Source organism: Lutra lutra, chromosome 2, assembly GCF_902655055.1.
Source record: "Lutra lutra chromosome 2, mLutLut1.2, whole genome shotgun sequence".
Lineage (NCBI taxonomy): Eukaryota > Metazoa > Chordata > Mammalia > Carnivora > Mustelidae > Lutra > Lutra lutra.
The window spans coordinates 100,403,645-100,428,872 of record NC_062279.1 but is presented as its reverse complement, the minus strand read 5'-3'; the positions used below and the strand labels follow the sequence as shown (position 1 = coordinate 100,428,872).

The window sequence follows — 25,228 nt, the reverse complement described above, 5'->3', positions numbered from 1 at the left end:
GAGGCTGGAACTGTAGCAGCCATCTTACAACCATGGTAGGAAAAACAGAACAGCAGAGCAACTAAATGAGAGCCCTGACATCACAGAGCAACCAGAATTTACCATTCTCTTTCATTAAACTATCCAGCACTTTTTTCTTTTTTTTATTTAAATGCGATTAGCCGACATAAAATACATCATTAGTTTCAGATGTAGAGTTGAGTGATTCATCAGTTGCATATAACACCCAGTACACGCCCTCCTTAATGCCCATCACCCAATTACCCCATCTCCTCACCTTCCTCCCACCCAGTAACCTTCAGTTTGGTTCCTATAGTTAAGAGACTCTCATGGTTTTTCTCCCTCTCTGATTTCTTCCCATTCAGTTTCCCTCCCTGCCCCTATGATTGATTCTCTGTGCTGTTTCTTATATTCCAAATATGAATGAAACATGATAGTACTAGAAGTCCTAGCCTCAGCAATTAGACAACAAATAGAAACAAAAGACATTCAAATGGACAAAGAAAAGTCAAACTCTCTCTCTTGCAGATGACATGATACTTTATGTGGAAAACCCAGAAGACTCCACCCCAAAATTGCTAGAACTCATTTGGGAATTCAGCAAAGTGGCAGTATATAAAATCAATGCACAGAAATCAGGTGCATTTCTATACACTAATGATGAGAAGAAGAAAGAGAAATTAAAGAATTGATCCCGTTTACAATTGCACCAAAACCCACAAAATACCTAGGAATAAATCTAACCAAAGAAGTAAGGGATCTTACTCTAAAAACTGTCCAGCACTTTTAGAAGCAACCATCTACCCGCTCTAGCTCTGAATAACTCACACAATTTAATACTCTTCTACAGCAAAAACTGAGTAGTCCCCAAGGCATTGTCTCCAATACTTACTCACTTCATTCCAGAAAATCAGAGTTGATTTTTTAATTAACTGTTTCATCCATCCCTGCATACCTAGAGACACTCTACTCCTTTAGAATCAACTGAATTTTCACTGCCTTCAGCCTTGACCAGGTCACATAATTAATCCCAGAAACTCACTGATGTCTGTTTTCTTGCAAAATTCCTAGCACTGTTTTTGACTGATTTCCTTGCAAGTCACAGAAATCAATTCTGGCTAATTTAAAATGATAAGGAACTTGTTTTAAAGATAGTGGGTAGTGGGGTGCCTGGGCGGCTCAGTCATTAAGCATCTGCCTTAGGCTCAGGTCATGATCCCAGGATCCTAGAATCAAGCCCTGCATCAGGCTCCCTGCTCAGCAGGAAGCCTGCTTCTCCCAGGCCCACTCCCCCATTCCCTCTCTTGCTGTCTCCCTCTCTCTGTCAAATAAATAAAAAATCTTAAAAAAAAAAAAAAAAAGATATTGGATAAGCCACAGTATTATCAAGAGGACTAGAAAACACTTTCAGAGATATACAGCTTGAAATTTATGTCCAAGCCTATGCAGAACTGATCTGATCAGGCTCCAGATGCTACAGACTGAACCATACCATCCCTGGGCACAGGACCACCACCACGGGCTTGGCTGCCATAACTACCCCAGGAAATGAAATCTGCAGTAGGGAAGGAACAAGGGGTTTTCTTCTCCTGTTCAAGCTCCATCACTCCCACCACTTGCTAGCTACTGCTCAAACTCCTCCATTGTTCAGACTCAAAGGGAGGGGAAATTTGGAGGAAACACTGTATTCTACACAACCAGTAACTACTGTTGCAATCTGATATTGGTGCTCTCTGGGTGCAGCACCTTTCAGAGAGATACTGGATTCCTTCTTGAGTGGGGAATTTCTGTGGGTTTCACAAAGAACCCTCTACCCCACTAGGGACTTCCTACCTACCATTCCTTTACAGGTTGGATTCTTCACACAACCAGCCAACTAAGACTTTGCGTCAGCCCCCGACTTCCACCAAGGTCACCTACCCTCTCCAGGTGGATTTCTTTGGTGAAGTTTCTTTTAAGATTATCTACAAGTGAATCCCTTTGCAGCTCCACATTTGGTCCATGGGAAAACACACCTGTGTGTCTGACTCCACTAAATTCTCCTCTACTTCATTTTGCCACCAAACAGACTGCTCTAGCCAGCCTCTAGCCTGACATCATTATTCTTATTCTTATTCTTATTCTATTATTTCAGATACCTGACCTTGATTTATTCAAGTTCCAGAGAATATATTTCAAGTTTCTTGAGTGGTTGTCTCCTCTTGGCTTCAGATGAGAAGGAAGTGCTTCCATCACCCTCACCAGAAGGTGGGAAGGACATATACAGCACACTGACAACTCTCTCCAAAGAAATCCTCCCTCCTAATTATTTCTGCCCTTCTTCAGGAAGTCTTTGCCATCCCTTACAGAGCGCAGAAACAAGAGATGAGCTAATGCTGGCAGAAGAAATTGCCTGTGTCTTAGTATGTCCTACATAAGGTAGGTTAGTACCTTGCCTTAGAATGTGAGGGTAATTTTGTCACCTGTATTGTTCAGCCTTCAAGTTCTTAGTCAAAACTGAGACAATATGAAATTATACCTTATACTTCTCCAGCCTGTCAGGTTTTCCAGAGTCTCCAAAGTTCCTGTCCAGAAAAGATAAGCTCAGGTTATTTACCACAAAGAATAACTTCTAATATATGATTACCTTAAAAAAATACAAAGAAAGTTTACTTATGTGGGATCACAGAGCCCCCTGAGAACTCTCTGACCTCCTGATTCTATGATATATGTTGGTCTTGAAAAGTAACAGGAAAAATTGCACAACATTTAGATCTGTAGCTGCAAACTAAATACCCATCTTCTCTGTATGCTACGTGTCTATATGTTTCCCAAGAGAAAAGGTTTGTTAGGTAACTCTGGAACCTTCAATTTATCAGAATCAGTACCAGCCACTTCTGGTTCTCTCATGTAAACCCATCTGAGGCTTCCTTCAACTCAGTTTTCTGTTCCGATTCATGGTGTCTATAGCACTGGCTATCTCTGCCTCTCAGATGGAGCATGGACACAAGCAATGTCAACTAGAACGGGAGGCGGGGGGGGGGGGGCAACGGGGGAAATAGTTCCCCTGAAAATGAAGAAGATAGTTATGGCTTCGTGAACTTCTTTCAGTTTGTTCAGTATTTATCTTTCTTGCGAGCTTTATGAAATATACTTCCACTTTTGAAATGTTTGATTATGTACACTTATTTGCTATTATAAAGTCAAAAATGATGGGTCAGGGGCACCTGGGTGGCTCAGTGGGTTAAAGCCTCTGCCTTTGGCTCAGGTCATGATCCCAGGGTCCTGGGATCGAGTCCTGCATCGAGCTCTCTGCTCAGCGGGGAGCCTGCTTCCCCTTCTCTCTCTGCCTGCTTCTCTGCCTACTTGTGATTTCTCTCTCTGTCAAATAAATAAATGAAATCTCTTAAAAAAAATGATGGGTCATCGTCACCTAACGAGTCCTTCAGTTCAAAATAAACTGAACTTTTTTTTTAAAGAATTTATTTATTTATTTGACAGAGAGAGATAACAAGTAGGCAGAGATGCAGGCAGAGAGAGAGAGGAGGAACCAGGCTCCCTGCCAAGTAGAGAGCCCGATGCAGGACTCGATCCCAGGACCCTGAAATCATGACCTGAGCCGAAGGCAGAGGCTTAACCCACTGAGCCACCCAGGTGCCCTGAACTTTTTTATTGAGAGTCAGAATTAAGTACAAGTTAGCAGTGTAAATCACTGTTTACTCTCTTCTACTAGACGAAACAGAAGGCAAGATACATAGATCAAGAATTTAACTAAATGATGCCTGGAGGTTGATGTTCCCTATTACTTCTATCTTTTGCTGCTATGTCTGTTTTGTGATTTGTATTTGGAAAACATCACCTGTATCTCCTACCTGGTCAGGTTATTTCTCATCTAGTTCACACTAGCAAATTCCTTAATGAAACTGAGGGCCTCTGATTTCACCTTGAATCAATTTTCCTTCCATAGAAAGTAGATGTGACTTCCACATCTACTTATAAATTCTATTTTTTAATATATTTTATTTCTAGAAATTTTAGGATTCACAGCAAAACTGAACAGAGTTCCCATGTACCTGCCGAATCCACACACAGACACAACCTGCCCCTCTATCAGCATGTCCCACAATAATGGTACATTTGCTACAACTGATGAACACTGACACATCATTATCACCCAAAGTCCAGACTTTAGGTTACAGTTCACTTTTGGTGTTATATATTCCATGGGTTTGACAAATGTGTAATGATGTATCCACCATTACAGTATCATCATACAAAATAATTTCAATGCCTTAAAAATCTTCTCTATTCCACCTATTCATCCCTTCCTCCCCCCAACCCCAGCAACCACCGATTTTTTTTTTTTTTTTTTTTTTTTTTTTTTTTTTTTTTACTATCTCCATAGCTTTGTCTGTTTCAGAAAGTTGTATTGCTGGAATTATATAGTATGTAGATTTTTCAGATTGGCTTCTTTCTTTTAGTAATATGCACTAAAGATTCCTCCAAGTTTTTTCAGAGCTTGATAGCTCATTCTTTTTCAGCACTTGATAATATTACACTATCTAGATGAACCACAGTTATTTATCCATTCACCTACTAAAAGATCTTCAGTTGCTTCTAAGTTTTGGCAATTATGAATAAAGCTGCTGTAAATATTCATATACCAGTTTTGGAAATTATGAACAAAATCATTTGGGTAAATATCAAGGAATAGGACTGCTGGATAGTATGGTAAGAATATGTTCAGTTTTATAAGAAACTGTCAGAATGTCTTCCAAAGTGGCCCTACCATTTTCCATCCCCACCAATAACAAATCAGAGTTTCTGTCACGTTTGGTGTTCTGTTTTGGATTTTGGCCAAACAGTTGTGTAGTAGTGCATATTATTGTCTTAATTTGCAATTCCCTAATGACATGTAAGTCAAATACCTTTTCATATTTGCCTGCCATACATATGGCTTCTTTGATGAGGAATTTGTTCAGATCTTTTGCCCATTTTTAAGTTGGATTATTAGTTTTCTTATTGTTGAGTTTTAAGAGTTCTTTGTATATTTTGGAAGACCATCCTTTATCAAACAGCCTTGTAAATGTTTTCTCCCAGTCAAAGATCATTCTATATTCACACGGGTCTATTTGTGGATGCTACATTCTGTTTTATTAATCCATTTGTCTATTTTTTACTTAAAACCTACTGCCCCAATTATTATAGCTTTATAGTAAGTGTTGAAGCTGGATGGTGTCAGTCCTCCAACTTTGCTCTTCTCCTTCAACACTATGTTGACTTCTTCTGGCTCTTTTGCCTCTCCATATAAAGTTTAAAATAAGTTTGCCGATATCTACAAAATAATTTGCTGGGATTTTGACTGGGATTGTGTTGAATCTATAGACCAAGTAGGAAAGAACTGACATATTGACAATATCAAGTCTTTCCACGAACACAGAGTATCTCTTCATTTATTTAGTTCTTGTTTGATCTCTTTCAACAGAGCTTTGCAAATTCTCCCCATATTGATATTGAACATATTTTGTTAGGTTTATACCTAAGTATCTCATTTTTTCATAAGCAAACATAAATGGTATTCTGTTATTTTCAAATTCCGTTTGTTCATTGCTGGTATATAGGAAAGTAATTAACTTTTGGTTACTACCTTGTACCCTACAAACTTGTTATAATCACCAGTTCTAGGAGACTTATGTGGATTCTTTCAGATTTTCTACATAGGCAATTATGTCAATTGTGAATAGTTTTATCTCTTCCTTGTCAATCACTATACCTTGTATTTTATTTTGTCCTATTGCATTAGCTAGGACTTTCAGCATGATATTGAAAAGGAATGGTGAGAGAAGACATCCTTGCCTTGTGCCTGATCTTAGGAAGACAGCCTTTAGTTTCTCTTCATTAATTATATTTTTACTTGTAGTTTTGTTGTAGATGTTCTTTATCAAGCGAGGAAGTTCTCTTCTATGCCTAGTTTCCTGAGAGTTTTTACCATAAGTGGGTGTTAGATTTTATCAGATGCTTTTTCTGCGTCTATTGATATGATCATGATTTTTCTTCCTTTAGCCTGTTGATATGACAGATTATGTTAATTGATTTTCAAATGTTGAATGAGCCTTGCATACCTCAAATAAATCCCACTTGGTCATGCCATATACTTTTTTTATAAATTGTAGTAACCAATCTAATAATATTTTGTTGAGAATTTTTGCCTCTGTTTATGAGATATTGGTCTGTAGTTTTCTTTTCTTGTAATGACTTTGTCTAAATTTGGTATTAGGGTAATGCTGGCTCATAGACTTAATTAGTAAATATTTACCTTCTTCTGCGTCTGTCTTCTGGAAAAAGATTATAAATAATTGGCATAATCTTTCCCTTGAACAGTTGGTAGAATTCACCAGTGAACCCCGTCTGAACCTGGTGTTTTCTGTTTTGAAAGGTTATTAATTACCGATTCAATTTCTTTAATAGATATGTCTTTTCTAATAACCAATGTTTTCTTATGTGAGTTTTAAACAGATTGTGTCTTTCAAGGATTGTCCATTTGATCTAGGTTAACAATTTTGTAATTATACAGTTGTTTCACAGTATTAGTTTATTATCCTCTGGGTATCCATGATATCTGTAGCAATGTTCCTTTTTCATCTCTGATATTAGTAATTTGTGTTTCTCTCTTGTACTTAATTAGTCTGGTTAAAGGCTTATCAATTTCATTAGTCTATTTTAAAAGAACCAGCTTTTGCTTTTGTTGAGTTTCTCAACTGATTCCAGTTTCCAATTTCATTGATTTCTACTCTAAATTTTATTATTTCTTTTCTTCCGCTTACTTTGGACTTAATAGGTTCTTCCTTTTCTACTTTCCTAATGCAGAAGGTTAGCAAACTGATTTTATCTTTCTTCTTTTTCAACATATACATTCAAAGCTATAAATTTTCCTATAAGCACTGCTTTCACTACCTGCCAACAATTTATTGTGACTTTCATTTCCATTAGGTTCAAGTAAGGAGCAAAAACAAAACTTTCTTCCCTTCCTTCCCACTGAGCAGCTTGCCCAAGACCCTATTTCAATTCTGATAGCCCACTTATAGGCCAAGCACTGCACACTCCCTGAAGTCACAAAAGTGTGAGGGAACACCCCCACCCCCGCAAATGTCTAGATCTCTCTGGAGTTAATTCTCAGACTTATCCACACTAAGCCTCCAGCAATTCATCAACTACACTTCATATTTTCCAATACCAGTACTGGTTCCCCCAGAGGTGGGTTTTTGCTCCAAAAAGTTGTGATTTTCTGTATTTGTCTAACTCCAATTCTGCGGTCATTGGTTTACCCCTGAGTTCTCAACTCCCGGACAGATCTAAGAAGAGTTTTTGATTCTCAGTTTGTTCAGCTTTTTACCCCTCGTTAGGATGGATGGACAACTTTCAATCCCCTTATATGTCAGACCAGAAACTAGCAACTAGGAAGGTATCACAAAAAATGCAAATGCCTCTTCCCAGAAAATAGACAATATAACTAGAGTAGGGAAAAGAACATTAACTCTTTGCTAAAAGTGTTCTTTCACTGCATCCCAGCAAAAGTTCTATTATATACAAAGGCTTGGAATCAAGAAGAGAACAGTCCTTTTAAGAAAATGCAAATGTTCCATAAGATTGGAATGAGACTTGTGTGGTAGAAGAAAGGAAAATAAGCATATAGAGATAACTAGGATTCAAAAGCTATTAAAGGGAAGGAAAATGGCATGAATTGGTGTGTGTTTCAGAAAGATCACTAAGGGGTCAATTAGTCAGAAATGCCTTAGACTCAGGGGCATGACAACAAAGACATCAGATGGAGGCTTTTTCAGAAACCCTGTAAGAGGTGATGACACCACAAAAATAAGCAGCCAGCAGTGGGGGGTGGGGGATGGAAAGAAACCAATTTGGGGGGATGGAGAGAGAGAGAGGGAGAAGGCACAAGATACAAGAGGTATTAGGGTTTGGTGACATTTTGAGTGGAGGCATTGAGTGTCTGGGAGAAGTTGCAGGTTCCAGGTTTCTGGCTTGGGGCAAGAAGGTGGGGGTGCCTGGTGGCTCAGTAGGTCAAGCATCTGCCTGTGGCTCAGGTCATGATCCCAGGGTCCTGGGATTGACTCTGCATCAGGCTCCCTGCTCAGTGAGTAGTGCTTCTCCCTTTGCCCCTCCCCTCCACTGGTGCTCTCTCTTTCTCTCTCCCAAAAATAAATTAATAAAATCTTTAAAAGAGGAGAGGAGTGGGGGGGGGGGTGCCATACACAGACAGAAGGAAGATTAAGAAGAAAAGATGACAAAATGACTTTTGAAGAAGTCGACTTTGAGATAACTAGGAGATGTCCTAATGGAGACAGACAGATGTCTAGTAGTCAGTTGTAAGCCCAAGCCTGGAGTTCACCACAGCCATCCTTATTCATAACCTAGAAGCTGTCCTTTACATAAAAATAAGTTAAAAGCCATGTAAATGAGAGTGGAGTGAAGGGAAAGTCGTTTGACAGAAATTTTTTTTTAGATCGCCAGCACTGAAGATACATACTGAGCAAAATGAGCCACGAAAAAGACCATGAAGCAGAGGAAGAGAGTGGTCTGGTAAAGCCATTCTTTAAAAAAATTCAGCATTCACAACAGAGTTTAAGAGAAACTGGCAAATACTCCACCTTCTTTCTCCACTCTGGCCACTCCTAAACCACACCACATCAAATACATCCACGCTCCGGAGGCTTTACACTCACTCGTGCCCCTCCTCACAAAGTTCTCTCCCCGCATCCTGCTAACCGCCAAAACTTCTATCCGCCCTTCAAGAACAGCTGGAATAGAGCCTGGGAAGTTTCCCGACTGGGTACGTCCTTTGTGTCCCCTTTACCATTGTCCTCACAGCTCAGTTTCCCCGCGCCATTGAAGAGTCCTTTGAAGGGCTAGATCTTACTCATGTTGTCAGGTCAAGACGCAGCGCACAAATAGTGTGTAGAAGGAGCACAAAATGGTGCAGTCCTGTTTCTCACGTGCTTCCAGTTAAATTCCTGGTTCCTCCTCACATTCCATCTCTCTCCTTCATAAGCCTTATCTACGTTGCCTGGGCTAAAAGTTACAGGGGGAAAACTCCTTCAGGCACAGATAGTCCACATCCAGCCTGACTTGCCTCGCGAAACCCCTCCAACTTCAGAGCTGAAACCACGTGGGCGCGTCCTAGACCTTCCGCCGCGTCCAGCCCAGGCCCCCGCCCAGCTCAGGGCCCGCCCCTCGCGACCAAAGAAGGCCTAGCAAGTCCGGCATTCACGCTCCGCCCCCGGTGCAGGCGGAGGCGGGAACACGCCAAGAGCACGCCCCCCCAGCCGCGCCCCCAGCGCCAGGCGCACGCCCCGCCCATTTGCCCAGTACTGTGGGTCCCACCCCGGATGTCCGCCCCTAGCTGACTGAGCCCGAGGCCATGGCGAGCCAGGTAGGCCCTCCTGTGTCGCGCGACCGACTCCAAGGAAGGAAGGGAAGGGATAGAGGGAAAGCGTAAGATGGAACCCGGCCGCTGACTGTGACGGGAGCGCGAGACCCGCAGACAGGCTTGAGCTGCCGGATCGGAAACGGTGCCTGGGGCGAGCTGCTCTGGGGGAAGGAAGGGAAAGAATCTTTGTTTGGCTCCTTACTTGAAAAGGTTTTGCTGCTTCTAGGGCCGCAGAGAGTGGGGGCAGGGGTGGTCGGTTTCCTGCTAGAAGTGGTTTAGGAGCACTTGTGCTTTGCAAATGCTAAAATAACTAACTTGCCTGGGGTCATAGTGGGCTGGTAGCAGAACCCGTGAGTCTAACCCTTACGATAGCTGTGTTTCATGATCGTAATTCATAATTGAACAGTGACGGTGACACCAAAGACTGCTAGAGCCCTTTCAGTAGTAACATTTTTGAGCATTTAAGGCACCAGAAGTTTATATCCTTTTAATCCTCCCGTGACACTTCTGCGGGGTATTGTCTCCATTTTACAGACCAAAAATTGAGGCTTAGAGGTTTGGCGTGCTTAGTGGTCACTTTAAGGTAGCCAAGATTCCGGTCCAGGTCTGTTCCTGTGCAAGGACTATTCTAGGTTCCTGAAATATGCATTAGACAATAAAGAAAGGCAGAAATAGACGAATACCATGAATAATTAAAAGTTATTTGGTGTTTTAATGTTTTGCAAACTTTAGAAATTTTCTAGAAAGATTTAGGACGTTAAATGTTGAAGTTGAGAAGAAACGGTAAACTGTAGACAATCTTTTAGACTTAACAGGTTGGCAAGTTGTTTATCCTTATTACCAAGTGCCTTTGTTCGAAGAAGGTGAGAAATTATAATCCTGTGATAGTTCAATTGTTGAAGTAGGGCAATTGTCTGTGGATTTGGGGTGGAGCCTTTCCTGCTTAGAATCGTCATTGAAAGGAAAAGGTTAATCTTTCAAACATTCCTGAAATGAGGGGAAGGGGCATAAAAACTTAGATTATAGGTGAATTATTTATTCGTGTTGCTTAAGTTCTCTAGGATCCATGACTATTCCAAATTTGACCTTTAGGACTTTGTTTTGAGCTTTAATGATCCATTGAGTTGGAAACCGATTCTAATACAATGTCTGAATTTTTTGACCATCAGATTTAATATCTACACTTTAATTTTAAAAGCAATAATTTCCAGCCTCACCAGTTTACACAAGCCATTCATCTCTCCATGTAGTTCAACTCTCCTTTTCCTCCAGTCTTTGTTCTACTGCTACTAAGAAGTATTGATTTATTATTGCAAAGCTACACAATGCCAAGGAAGTTTTAGGGACATCATTTTCAGTTACTTCTCACAATAGCTTTTTGTAATTGTAGGTGTTTTATCACTATTTGTAACTCTTTCTCATCCTTTGGTATCCTAGTTAAAAGTGAAGATTTTTCAAACCCACCAACCAAAGTTAACTCTTTCTCCGCTTTGTGCACACTGTAGCACTTTATGCCTCTCCCTTTAACTTACACTTGTTGGAATTGTTGACTGTCAAGTCTGTCTCCTATAAACCCAGCAGTTTGCAACCTTTATTCTGTCAACAGATTTCATAAGCATTATGTGAACTAATCAAAACTTTCCTGCGGGGTTGGGGAGGTGGCAAAATAGGTGAGGAAGATTAAGTTCAAACTTCCACTTATAAAATAAAGAAGTCATGGAAATGTGAAGTACACCGTTAAGAATAAAGTCAAGAAAATATTGCAATAACTTTGTATGGTGACAGATGATAACTAGACCTACTGTGGTGATCGTTTCCTTATGTATATAAACATCAAATCACTATGTTGTACACCTGAACTAATATAATATTCAATGTTTACCATACTTCAATTAAAAAAAATGTTTAAACTCTCCTCATTACACCTGATTCTCTGGTAAAGGAGGAGTGTACTGACTAGAATTTCTAAGGCAATGCTATGCTATAGAAATATAATACAAGTCCCATATGTAATTTTTATTTTCTAGTTGCCACATTAAAATTGGATAAAAATGTAATCCATTATACAGTAATCCACACCACCCCCTGCCCTGCCTTATCCACTGTTTCAGTTACCCAAAGTCACCTACAGTCCAGAAATCGGTGATCTTCTTTCTGACCTATTGTCAGAAGGTCACTAGTAGCCTAACTCTACATCACAGTGCCTACATCACTCCATGTCACCTCATGTAGACATTTTATTGTCTCACATCATCACAAGAAGGGTGACTACATAACAGTACAATAATATTTTGAGAGACCATATTCACATAACTTATTATAATTGTTCTACTTTATATCATTGTTAATCTCTTACTGTGCCTAATTAATAAATTAAACTATCACAGGTACATTTGTATAGGAAAAACATAATAATTTCAGATATCCACTGAGAGTCTGAGAATGTATCCTCCACAGATAAGGAAGAACTACTGTATTCAAGTTACTATCATGATATATAATTAATATTTTTTAAATATTAAAATACTTCTACTTTATTTGTACTAAGTCTTCATAATCTGGGTAACTTTTACACTTACAGTTTGTATCAGTTCAGACTGGCCATTTTCCAGCTCCTCGGTAACACACATGGCAAGTGGCTACTGTATTTGTATAGAACAGCTAAAAGGAGTAGATGTAGTATTTTAAAGTTCCTGCCTTCTGTTACTCCTTATGCTTCTTCCCACTTTGCAGTTTTGCACTAAACCAGTGTCAGCTTAAACCAGCCTTAGAGGAATCCTCTAGGGTATATGTTAAGCATTCAAGATTCCTTGGATCCTATGCCAGACCTACTAAATCAGATTGTCTTGGAATGTGTATGCTTTTTTTTTTTTTTTAAGATTTTATTTATTTATTAGAGAGCAGAGTGAGGGAGAGAGCACAAGTGGCGGTGAGGGGCAAAAGGAGAAGGGCAAGCAGATTCCCTGCTGAGCCAGGAGTCGGACATGGACCTCAGTCCCAGGACCCTGAGATCTTGACCTGCGCCGAAGGCAAACACTTAACCCACTGAACCACCCAGGTGCCCCTGGAATCTGTATTCTTGATGTGCTCCTGCTTATGCATTGTAGAAAGCCATTATTATTTGGTTCACAAAACTTCTTAACCAAAAGAGGCTTTATATCTGACCATGTGGTCATCTCAATTAATTTTTTCCATGAACATTATTTATATGAAATCTAAAAACATGCAGAATAGTTCTCCCTATCACTTCGCGGTGTAGAGTTTTCGTGTGTGATATGCTTTCTAAGATGAGCATTCCTCAGGACCTAAATTAACTAATAAGTAGTTCATTATTAGTGCAGGAGGATAAACAATGTGCTCTCTTTTTTTCCCCATTTCAGGTGATCAAGTGCAAGGCTGCAGTTGCCTGGGAGGCAGGAAAGCCTCTCTCCATAGAGGAGGTAGAGGTGGCACCCCCAAAGGCTCATGAAGTTCGAATTAAGGTAATGATACATCTAAGGCCCTGGAAGAGAAGACTTAAAATTAGGTCTCTGGGTAGGTGAATCCTCTGAGGATAAATCCCAAAGGCCAGTGTCAAGGAAAAGGTATCGAAAGTCATCCAACCTTAGAATCACAACATCTTCCTCTTATTTTACCCCGTTCGCTTTTGCAACGCTGCTCCATCTTTTCTGCTTTGATGCTGAGCTGAACTCAGCAACCTTCCCCACGGATCAATGGATTATTGCAACTTGCCTTCTGTAGCCCGTGTTTAAGATGAATTTGTAAGATGCTCCCTTTTCTCCTGATCCCATGACTTAAAATGTATGAAGACCTTTAGAAACAGAAGTAGAAATGGTCTTCAGTTGTTAGACAAGGTTTTGAATAAGATTTGGAAAGAGGCTCCTGATTAACCGGAGCAACAGCCAGGCGAAGTCCGCTTGCTTAGAGAGCTTTAACATGTACTGGCCCCGGCAGGCAAGGCCGCGGCTCAGGGGATCAGTCTCGTCCTACTCGGCCTCTACTGTGGCAGAGAAAGGAAGATCCCCGTGGAGAAAAGGCTGTTGCACAGGCAGTCACCTGGATATTTTTAGCATTCTACTCTGTTGTTTTGATGCAAATTAATACTTTAAAGTAGTGACCACTGAGTAAAACTAACATTCTAGAAAAGTAAGCTTTTTTTTCTTTTTTGCTCTGAATTAGAGTATACCTTCCCCATCTCACCTCCAAACGCTCATGCTCCCAGGGATCAAATACCAAGTGGAGGAGCCCAGGGCCAAGTAACTTTTCAAGATCCTATTCAACTCGGACCCAGGAATCTGAAATCTACAGGGCTTAGATGTTTTTCCTTAAGTTCAGAAATTAACCTGATTGTGATTTTGCTACTGAAAAAGAAAATGTGTCCTGGGATGTACTAAGATGAGATGTAGAGCAATAGGAAGCTACTGACAAATAGCAGGTATATAGGTGAGAAACAGAGAAGCATAAATACAAACATTCCACACTTTTTTTTTTTTAAAGATTTTATTTACTTGAGAGAGAGTGTGTGTGTGTGCACAAGCAGAAGGAGTGGCAGAGGGAGAGAGAGAAGCAGACTCCCCGCTGAGCAGGGAGACCAATATGGGGCTGGATGGAGTGTGGCTCAGGATTTGATCCCAAGACCCTGGAATCATGACCTGAGCCGAAGGCAAACACTCTACCAGCTGAAGCACCTAGGCACTCCTCCCAGATTTCTTTCTTGTGCTTTTAGTGCTTAGAAAGATAAGCTAGTTTTTAAAAACCAGAGAGATAGGAATGAAGGATTATTTAAGTAGAAATTGTATGTGGTTGCTAAAAAGGGAGTCAGTTACACTAAAAGCTCTGAATTTGGGCTCAGAATAAGTAGCCTGTCATATTTCAGAAGTAGGACATACCTCTTTAGAAATCACAATTGTCAGGAGTCAGGAGGATCCCAGCAGTGAAGTGGGCTCCACCTGCTTTGTACACAGGTCATGTTCCTCTCCATATCTGGAGGCACAGGGCCCATAAAGTCACCATGTTTACCTGCTCTTGCTAGCCTGCACTGGAAAGGAGACAGAAAAACCATTTCCTTCGCATATAAACACACCATTACTTTTATGGATCACTAAAAAATGCTGTCAGTTCTAATTGTTAAGAGGCCATAGATTATAAGCACATGCTGATTTTCAAGAGGTTAAAATATCAAAGAAATGTGTCTTAGAATCAGTGAAATACGGTATTAAAAATGCCTTGCCTTTGACCTGTATCTCACTCTGAATTGCATGCACACACACATAAATGCTCTTTAATATCCTGTTAGATTATTGCCACTGCAGTTTGCCACACCGATGCCTATACCCTGAGTGGGGCTGATCCTGAAGGGAGTTTTCCAGTGATCCTGGGACATGAAGGTGCTGGAATTGTGGAAAGTGTTGGTGAAGGAGTTACTAAGCTGAAGGCAGGTAAGGAGGATATTTGAACCACTTGATTTCATAATTTCAACTAATTTGTGCAAGGAAATTATATTTCCAATAAGCTATACGTTGTTTCTTCATGAACAGATTATCACATGAGTCATTTGTCAAGAACGATTTTATTCCTTATCTGGGAAGTACAAATACTAGAGATTTTTTTCTTTTGGATTTTGCAGACTACTGTTCTTCTGAAACTGTTTATTCCCAAAGCCAGTTTTGACCAATTATACAAGAATTTTTGAAGATTCAGCAGTGAATCGGTATTTCAAAGCCCATGACCTTGTTTTCCGTTTACAATTTTAAGAGCTTCATTTCAATCAAAATTTTGAAAACTTGTACTTCTTGTATAGTCAGTGGTGTCTGAATGATGTTATGTAGGTTATGTTCTAAGTGGAAGTTGTTAATTTGGAAAGCCATGCGAGTTGACAGGAGTGGGAATTTACAGGGGCTGATGTATCCATTTAGAAACAGAGCTTCCCTATTCAGGAGAGTGTCTTTGCATTTGTTTCCCAGGTGATACTGTCATCCCACTTTACATCCCACAGTGTGGAGAATGCAAATTTTGTCTAAACCCTAAAACAACCTTTGCCAGAAGATAAGGTTAGTATCTGTGATTTTTTTCTTAAAATAATAAGTAATTGTGTGGCAATGTATACAGAATATTCTACCTGCATTATTTCATTTCAGCCCTGTGGCAACCTTATCACTCATATCCCCATTTTCATGGATGAGAAAATTAAGACTCAGAAATTAAGTGGTTTACCCAATATCATAACTATTAGATAAAACAGAATTTTCTGAACCCATTCTCCTTCCATAACACTAGGCTAAATTTGCCAAAATATACATTAAGGAGGGACATGCTTTTGAAATTAAATGAAACCATTTAAAGAGCCATTTTATTGTCCATGAGATCCAAGTAATAAAACTCATAGGTTACTAGGAAGACTACGAGAGATAACATAACCCCTTACTACACAGAAAAAGGTGCTTACTTTATTGTAGTAAGGTAGCAGCACTTAACTCTCTTTTGAGGCAACTTAAGATCTCCATGTATTCACCTTTTTTTCTTCTTCTTCTTGAGGTAGAACATATAAAATACTTAGTCTATACATCTTAAGTGTACAGCTCCATGAATTGTTATGTATATACACACCTATATCCACCTAGATCAAGATCGAGAACCCTTCCAGCACCCTGTGGAGTCATTCGTATCCCTTCCACGTCAGTACCTGCCTCCCTCAAAGGGAACCACTGTTCTCATTTCATTTGCTACAGGACTTCATATAAATAGAATCCCATACTGTGTGCTCTTTTTCCGGTTTCTTTCATTCAGAATGTCAATGAGATGTATCCAGGTTGCTCTGCCATATTTCATTCATTTATCTCTAGCCATTCCCCTGTTGATGGACATTGAAGTTGCTCCTTCAGTGTTTGGGGCTCTCGTGGCTCATGCTGCTGTAAACTTTCTTGTGCATATCTTTTAGTGAATATATGCACTACTTTCTCTTGGGTATTTTCCTAAGATTAGAATTGCTGAGTATAATACCGTGATTTCATTTAGATGACCAGATTTATATTTCTCTTACGTATTTGGTGTTCTGCCATGGTTTCTGGCTCATAGCTACTAAAACCCTTGGAATTTCCTGTGATGTGGGCCATGAAGGTGTCTTTATCGTATTAGTAAAAGTGACCTTTGGAAAACCGTTAGGAAACCTACAAACGGCCTGGCCTTTGGTAGAGGAAAAGGGGCTACTGAGGTTGAATCAGCCAATGGCCAGTGTCAACCATGACTATAATTAAGCTTCCATAAACCCCAAAAGGTTGGTTCAGAGAGCTTTGGGGCTAGTGAACACATGGAGACTGGGGAGAGTGACATACCTGGAAAGCATGTGGGAGCTCCTCAGTTTTTTCCCATACCTTCTATGCATCTCTTCATCTGGCTGTTGATTCGTATTCTTTATCATATCCTTTAATAACAGAAGTGTTTCCATGAGTTCTGTGAGCTGCTCTGGAGAATTAAAAGAACCTAAGGAGGAAGTCTTTGGAACCTCCAGTCTGTAGCCTATGAGTCAGAAGCATAGGTTCCATGGGGCACCTGGGTGGCTCAGTCACTTGAGCTTCCTACACTTGGTTTTAGCTCAGGTCGTGATCTCAGGGTTGTGGGGTCGAGTCCCGTGTCAGGATCTGCACTTGGCACCAAGTCTGAGATTCTCTGCCTCTCCCTCTGCCCCTCCCCCGAGGCATGTGCACGCATGCACCTGCACATACTCTCTTTTCTCTCTCAAATAAAATCTTTCCAAAAAAACAAAAAAAGTCCCTTGTAACAGCCTGGAGCTTGCAACTGGCTTTTGAAGCAGAGGGTAGGGGCAGTCTTACAGGACTGAGTCCTTAATCTGTGGAACCTGATGGCTCTCCAGGTAGCTGGTGTCAGAATTGAGTTGAATTCTTGGACCCTGCTGTGTCCAAGAATTTGTTCAGTGTTGTGTGTGAGGGAACACACCCCCACACACACATTGGAATTGTGTCCATGACCTAGAAGATTGAGTCATATATGGTAAATCCATGTGTTCTCATATTTGTTTTCTAGTGCCATTGATAAAATTAGCTTATATTTTTGGGAAACGAAATTCCATTTACTTTATAACATAAGTCCAATTAGTTTTGGCAAAGCTAAAACCGAAACAGATCTTGTTTTGAAAGATAATTTCAAACACTGTCTAAAAGCTTGGGACCTATCAAGTAAAATAGTGATAATGGACTTTTTGTGGCTGTCTGTAACCTTTCAGAGGGACAAGTCCTTTCAAAGCATAAAATGTATCCCATGTCACCTTTTGTTAAAGAAACTCCTCTGGGACAGAAGTGATTTCTTACATTAAGGAAGGCTAAACAAACTTAAGTTGTTCTCTTAAAGGTAGAAGTTATTTGTGGTAGAGCTCTGTCACATAGTTTTTTGTTTCTGGCCTTATTTTTCTCTCCAAGGGAATGTATTTGCTCTTATGTCTAGAGGCAATCCATTTTCTCTTCATCTGTGTGTTTATTCTGTGTATTCCAAAAGATTAGCTTAAGAATGTACATCAAATTATAGTACATTGTTTTTACTAAAAACAACAAATATTTATTAAATAACTTATTAAATTAACTTATTAAATATTTATTAGTATTGTCCCTGTGCCAAGCACAATACTAAATGCTTTACAAATGCTCATTTGATTTTTATAACAATCTGTAAGGAAAATATGATTGTTTCTCTCCATTTTCTAATGAGGAAACTAAGGCACAAAGGCTAATTAACTGGCCCAAGATCACACAGGATTTGAACCCAAGTGTGTTTGACTTTAGGGCCTGTACTCCTAAGCAGGGCATTATTACATTACCTATCTATTTAGAATGTCAAAAATAACTTTTGATACCGTTTATCATACTGGTGTCCTTTGTGAGGTTTTTTTTTTTTAATCCTTCATTAGTGTTACCAACTACAAAGGCAAAACAAAACAAAACAAAACCAAAAAAAAAAAAACAGAAAGAAAAGATAACTTGAATCCTTGAGGACCGTTTTGAAAAAACAAGCCTCCTGAAAGATCTAAATTAGCCAGTGTGGCTATCTATTTTCATCACCTGATCTGCATAATTGCTCATAATCTCTCCTTGTGTAGATTCTGGCTTTGGCTCTGTGCTTTCAGAAGTTATATTTGCTCACAGCTTTATGATGGAATTTTAAAATTATTTAATCTGCCGTAAGCTGTATCTGTTAAATTTACTTCAATACCAACAGTAAGATCCAGAAGGATATTGAATGTTGGCAAATGTCTTTCTTAAGTTTCCTTAATAAGTTATTGCTGAAAGGTGCTAAATTATTAATACAATAGAAATTAGACTTTAGGGATCACCTGGGTGACACAGTTGGTTAAGTGTCTGATTTTTGTTTTCAGCTCAGGTAATGATTTCAGGGTCGTGCAATGAGCCCCACATCATGCTCCCGTGCTAAGCACAGAGTATGCTTGAGTTCTCCCTTTCTCTCTGCCCCTTCTGCTTACGTGTGCATGTGCTCTCTCTGGCATGTTTGTGCTGTCTTCTCTTTCTCTCTGAAATATTTTTTTTTTTTAAATTGGACTTTGGGTCATAGCACACATTTCTGTCATATTTAAAATCGATTTTCCTGTGCATTTTGGGAAACCTGATTTTACCCTGCCTTTTTCCTTTTTTATTTTCTTTAGAGTTACTCAGGGGAAAGGATTAATGCCAGATGGTACTAGCAGATTTACTTGTAAAGGAAAGACAATTTTACATTACATGGGAACCAGCACATTTTCTGAGTATACAGTTGTGGCTGATATCTCTGTTGCTAAAATTGATCCTTTAGCACCTTTGGATAAAGTCTGCCTTCTGGGCTGTGGCATTTCAACTGGTTATGGTGCTGCTGTGAACACTGCCAAGGTAAGACATTGGCCTTCAAATTTGATAAAACAGAGCTTTGCTAGAATAGTGAACTTGACCTGGTATGTAAGAAACCTAGTGATTTCCTTGACACTTGTGCAAGGAGTACCTAATAGACGGTCTTTACTGTTAGGTGGAGCCTGGCTCTACTTGTGCCATCTTTGGCCTAGGAGGAGTTGGATTGGCGGCCATCATGGGCTGTGAGGTGGCTGGTGCATCCCGGATCATTGGTGTGGACATCAATAAAGATAAATTTGCAAGGGCCAAGGAATTTGGAGCTTCTGAATGCATTAACCCCCAGGACTTCAGTAAACCCATCCAGGAAGTGCTCATTGAAATGACTGATGGGGGTGTGGACTATTCCTTCGAGTGCATTGGTAATGTAAAAGTCATGGTAGGTATGTTTCACTTCATTCCTTTTTTTCTCTAGCTTTATTATAAGAATAGAGCATAAAATACACAAAATATTGGCTGATTGACTGTTTATATTATTATAAATTATTATTTTATATTTTATGAATATTATGAATTATTAGAATAAGTAAGGCTTCCAGTCAACAGTAGGCTATTAGTTAAATTTTGGGGGAGTTATGTGTGCATTTTCGACTGCACGGGGGGTGGGTGCCCCAGTCCCTGTGTGTTGTTCAGGGGTTAGCTGTACATCCACTTTACTAACCTCAAGCAACAGCTTCTCTAAGCTCAGTTTCCTCTTGTGTAAAATGCAGACAGTAATGACACCTCCTTCACACAAAGTTGATACTCAGCAGGAGTATCACTATTCTCCACCAGCTTCCTTTATTAAAATCTTTAGAATTTTGAACTAGGATTTATTTTAAAAACTAGACAGCAGGGGGCGCCTGGGTGGCTCGGTCTGTTGAGCATCTGCCTTTGGCTCAGGTCGTGATCCCACAGTCCTGGGAACGAGCCCCATGTCAGGCTCCCTGCTCAACGGAGAGCCTGCTCCTCCCTCTGCCTGCCGCTCCCCCTGTTTGTGTGTGCTTGCTTGCTCACTCTCTGTCAAATAAATCAAATCTTTAAAAAAAAAAAAAAAACTAGACAGCAAATAAAAGCTTTAAATTCTTTCATTTTGTGTTAATATTTAGCCAGGTTAATAATTTTTTAAAAAATACTGTTGAATGAAATTATATTTACTAAATATTCAGTATGATCATTTTGTTGTGATTTTCTTAAAAAGCTCTGAGCTACCACTCTCTCCCCCCAAAGCTATTTTGCTGATATTCTCAGCCAGATGCGCTGACCTCTGTGATTTGGTCCTATCTCTGCCTGCAGAGAGCAGCGCTGGAGGCCTGCCACAAAGGCTGGGGTGTCAGCGTCGTAGTTGGAGTAGCTGCATCTGGTGAAGAAATCTCCACTCGCCCATTTCAGCTGGTAACAGGCCGCACGTGGAAAGGCACTGCTTTTGGAGGTAATTCAGTGGATGAGCACATTTTCTCTATTGTGTTTTCCATTGGCAGAATTTTAATCCCAAGCTGATTTTTATTTGTTTTGTTTTAACAAGAATTTTCATAGACTACCTTCTCATCACAACTTGTTGCATAGTTGCTGTACTGGGAGGGTTTCACGTTCATTCAGTACTTACCCCGGGGCCGGGGAGATGCTCACCTTCCTGTGAAGCACAACATCACATTCTGCACACACAGTCAGTATCCTGTTGATGAGGAAATAGTTGGGGGTCAGGCAGGAGTGAGGAGTTGGTTCCAGGATACACAAACAACAGTGTCAGCCACACTGTTATGCTCTAGACTTAATTGTTGGCATTTCTCCTCCTCTTTCCCGAGTGCAGCTGTCGCTGGATGTGATCATACCTCTGTCTACATAGTACTGACTTCAGCAGTAACCAATACAAAGCCTTAACGTGAAAATACTGGGGTTTTTTAAAATTTATTTATTTGACAGAGAGAGACAGTGAGATGGGGAACACAAGCAGGGGAAGTGGGAGAGGGAGAAGCAGGCTTCCTGCCGAGCAGGGAGCCCAATGCAGGGCTCGATCCCAGGACCCTGGGATCTTGACCTGAGATGAAGGCAAACGCTCAATGACTGAGCCACCTAGGCACCCCTGAAAATACTATTTTAGACCAAACTTTATAATAAATTGAAAAGTTGCCAGACTGATCATTTTTCCCTTTTGTGATCCTAAAAAGTTCATGGTTGGTTGCAGTTGCCTAACTACTGGTAGAATGCTGAAAAATCATTTCCATCTTTTTCGTGGTTGCTCAACTAAGAAGCACAAATCATGCTTTTATATCCCAACAATTATGAATGAATGAAATCTTAAGTTTTTATAGGTTTTTATTTTTTTTTTTAATTTTTTTATTTTTTTTCAGCATAACAGTATTCATTATTTTTGCACCACACCCAGTGCTCCATGCAATCCGTGCCCTCTACAATACCCACCACCTGGTGCCCCCAACCTCCCACCCTAGTTTTTATAGGTTTTTAAATACACACACACACACACACACACACACACACACACACACATATTCTTACCATTCTTTTAGGGGGAAAAATAACATAGCATGAGTTTTTAATCTGTATTTAACAAAGTGTCTCTTAAGATCCCCATTGTCCGTATTATGTCCACTTGTTTGAAGCCCAGAGGAAAAGATCAGGAAAGTATGAGGAGTTTGGCCAAAGTTTTCTATCTCTGTACTGTAGAATTCACTATAAAAAGAAGTCAAGGGGCTCCTGGGTGGTACAGTGGGTTAAGTGTCTGACTCGGTTTCAGCTCAGGTCATGATCTCAGGATTGTGAGATTAAGCCCCACGTTGGGCTCAGCTCAGTTCTGCTTGCAGATTATCTTTCTCCCTCTGCCCGTCTCCTGACTCAGGTGAGCTCCCTCTCTTTCTCTGTCTTGCTCTCTCTCAAAAAAATAATAAAATCTTAAAATAAATAAAGGATTTCTATTAAGAAAAATATATAAAGCTGACTAAACTTGCCTTTCCAACTAGATATATGCCTCACTTGAGTATCTTAGAACAGACTTTTAAGGTCACACGTCCTCCCAGGTTCTTATCTGCATTTGAAAGGACATTCTAAGCCTGGGAGACTGAGCCTGGGGTTTGATCCTAACCCCTCACTGAAGCCTCATCCTCCCAGCACATGCTGGTTGAGAAATAAACTGGAGGACTGGGGCCCAGTGGGTGTTGTGAAAATATGACCCACAGATGAAAATAGAAGTTTTGGTCTAGAGAACAGTGGTGGCTGTACTTGTCTCGGTTACCAGGAGATTTAAAGGTGAAAGAAGGGGGTGCCTGGCTGGCTCAGTGGGAAGAACATGTGACTCTTGATCTTGGGGTCATGAGTTCAAGCCCCATGTTGGGCATGGAGCCTACAATCAATAAATATTATACACACACACACACACACACACACACTTTTTTGTTCTTAAAGGACAAAGAAAAAGCCCCATAATTCTTAGGAGAAGAGTAATTGGTAGAAGATATAAAGAGGGAGATTTGGAAAAGGCTCAAAAGTGGATTGAAACAAGCTACAAAGTGTCCTAGTTTCAAAGGTGGAGAGTGGAGAGGCTTCTTTGTCGTCTTATTGCATCTTTCAGTATAAGTGAAAGACTGAAGCCCCTGATTTTGTTTAAAATCTTAAATAGCTAAAAATTTCCCACTTTTGTTTTCAGTTTCACAGTTTTCTAGGGTGAGATGCTATCCCTAATTCATTGCTAAATTTAAAACCAAAGGAATAAAGTTATGTATCACATCAGTTTTATTCTTCCTTGAATTTCACAATTATAGAAATCTTTCTTTTGTGGACCTAAGTAAATTTGTTGTGAAATATCCAGAGTTCTGGCCAAGGCAGTTTAAAATTTTGTCTCAATTTGCTAAAAACTTAATGAGATTTTAGTAAGTCTTAATACAGAAAAAGGAAAATACTCAGAAGGCATTTACTATTTTCTTAACTAAAGACAAACATTAAATTCTTCCTCCTCTCTGCTGATTTTGAAGGTCTTCATTCCCTTTTAATTCACGATAAAATTTATTCTCTTAAATGTCTGTCACCCACTAAGTAATAAGCATACTCTAAAGATTTGTTGGGAGAATTAATAGAAGTATGATTTCTTTTAGGATGGAAGAGTGTGGAAAGTGTCCCAAAGTTGGTGTCTGAATATATGTCCAAAAAGATAAAAGTTGATGAATTTGTGACTCATAATCTGTCTTTTGACCAAATTAATGAAGCCTTTGAACTGATGCATGCAGGAAAGAGGTAAGCTTCCATATTATAAAATGTAGTAATGATTTAGGGTTTATGGAGGGAGGGTTAAAAAAAAATAGTTTTAGTGGTCTTCAAAGATAGCATTTAAAACCTATTTATTGTTTCCTTCTCTTACAGCATTCGAACTGTTGTAAAGCTTTAAATTCAACAGAGAAAGCTTTAAATTCAGCAGTTCATCCTTGTACTTAAGTCTTGTGGTCCAGCTGGAACAGCCAGACAAGCAGGGAGAAGATCTTCCAAGTTCACAGCCTCTTAGACATTCTAGACCTTCTAGGCCTTCTCTACTGTTACTTCTAGAGCAACCTACTTTAGGCAGTATTTTTTGTATAATTCATAAATCTCTAATCAAGGACAAGACTAATAGAGTCATAAATCTGATTTCTCAACTCTCCTTCACATGAATAATTGCCAGCTCATTAAGGAATATCCCAACATAATAAAAATAAGTTCTGCATATGTGTAGATGTTTTTATCTCTCTTTTATGCTGAATTCATTCTCAGGGTTCCTGTCCCCATTATCTTCATTCTTTAAAGGAAAGCTAGAGGAAACAGGGCAGTGGTGAGTATCTGAACCTTGCCTTCTTCCATCCTCAGTAATGTTTGCTTAACTTTTAAGTCTCTGGCCCATTTACTAAAGAACAGATTTCCCTCACCATCAGGGGCAAAGTTAATCAGAACCCAGGTCAGCCTCTGTGAGAGTACATTTTTGAGAACAGATACCATGCCTTGTTCAGACTTACTCTCCCAATTCCTAGTATGGCATCTCGCCCACAGTGGGCACTAAACTTCATTAAACTACCTTCTGGGCAGAAGGTGTGCGTGTGTTGGTGGCAGCTCTGTGAACTTTCAAGCATATTAAAAATATATACTGAATTTCAAAGTTTCCAGATACGTTTTCACATTTTTCCAATTCTAGATCACATTGCCTTTCCTCCCCAGAAGTTTCTTGTGAAATACCTGCCCACATCCTTTCCTCACCACCCAGAATTTGGTGTTTTTCACTCTTCGTGCATGTTGTTATACTTTATACATATCCATTAACCTTCTAGTCTTTGGTATGGAAAACCTGATACTGTCTCATTCTGCAGCTTTCATTTTTTACTCATTATTGTGTGATGAATCATGTCATGCTGTTTTTAATACTGTGCTATAGTATTCAGTTATATGAAATAACATAATTTACTTGCTGTCCAAATGATGGCATAAAGCAACTTCCAGAGCTGTTTCTGTTTTGCTAACACTGGTGACAACCACTGTACATCTTGCTGATTGTGTTAGTTACTTAGGCCATATAGCTGACCCTTGAACAACATGGGTTTGAACTGCACAGATCACTTACACGTGGATTTTTTACATTACGGTACTGTTAATGTATTTTCTCTTTAACATTTTTCTCTAGCTTATTTTGTTGTAAGAATACCATTTATAAGACATATATAAGAAATATGTTAATCAGCTGTTTCTTAAGGCTTCCAGTTGAAAGTGAGCTGTTAGTCGAGTTTTGGGGGAGTCAGAAGTAATATGTGGATTTTCAAATGCGTGGAGGGTCAGCAGCCCTAACCCCTGTGTTGTTCAAGAGTCCGCTATATACTTGGATTAGCGCATCTTAACTTGACTAGAAATTGCCAGACTGTTCCTCAAAATGGCTGAAAACTTTAGCAAGTGAGATGGA

General features: G+C 39.7%; 1 pseudogene; it reads left to right on the top strand.

Annotated features, from left to right (window-relative positions):
* Nucleotides 1–9,279: 9,279 nt before the first annotated feature.
* Nucleotides 9,280–24,012, top strand: LOC125093199 (alcohol dehydrogenase class-3-like; annotated as a pseudogene).
* Nucleotides 24,013–25,228: the final 1,216 nt, after the last annotated feature.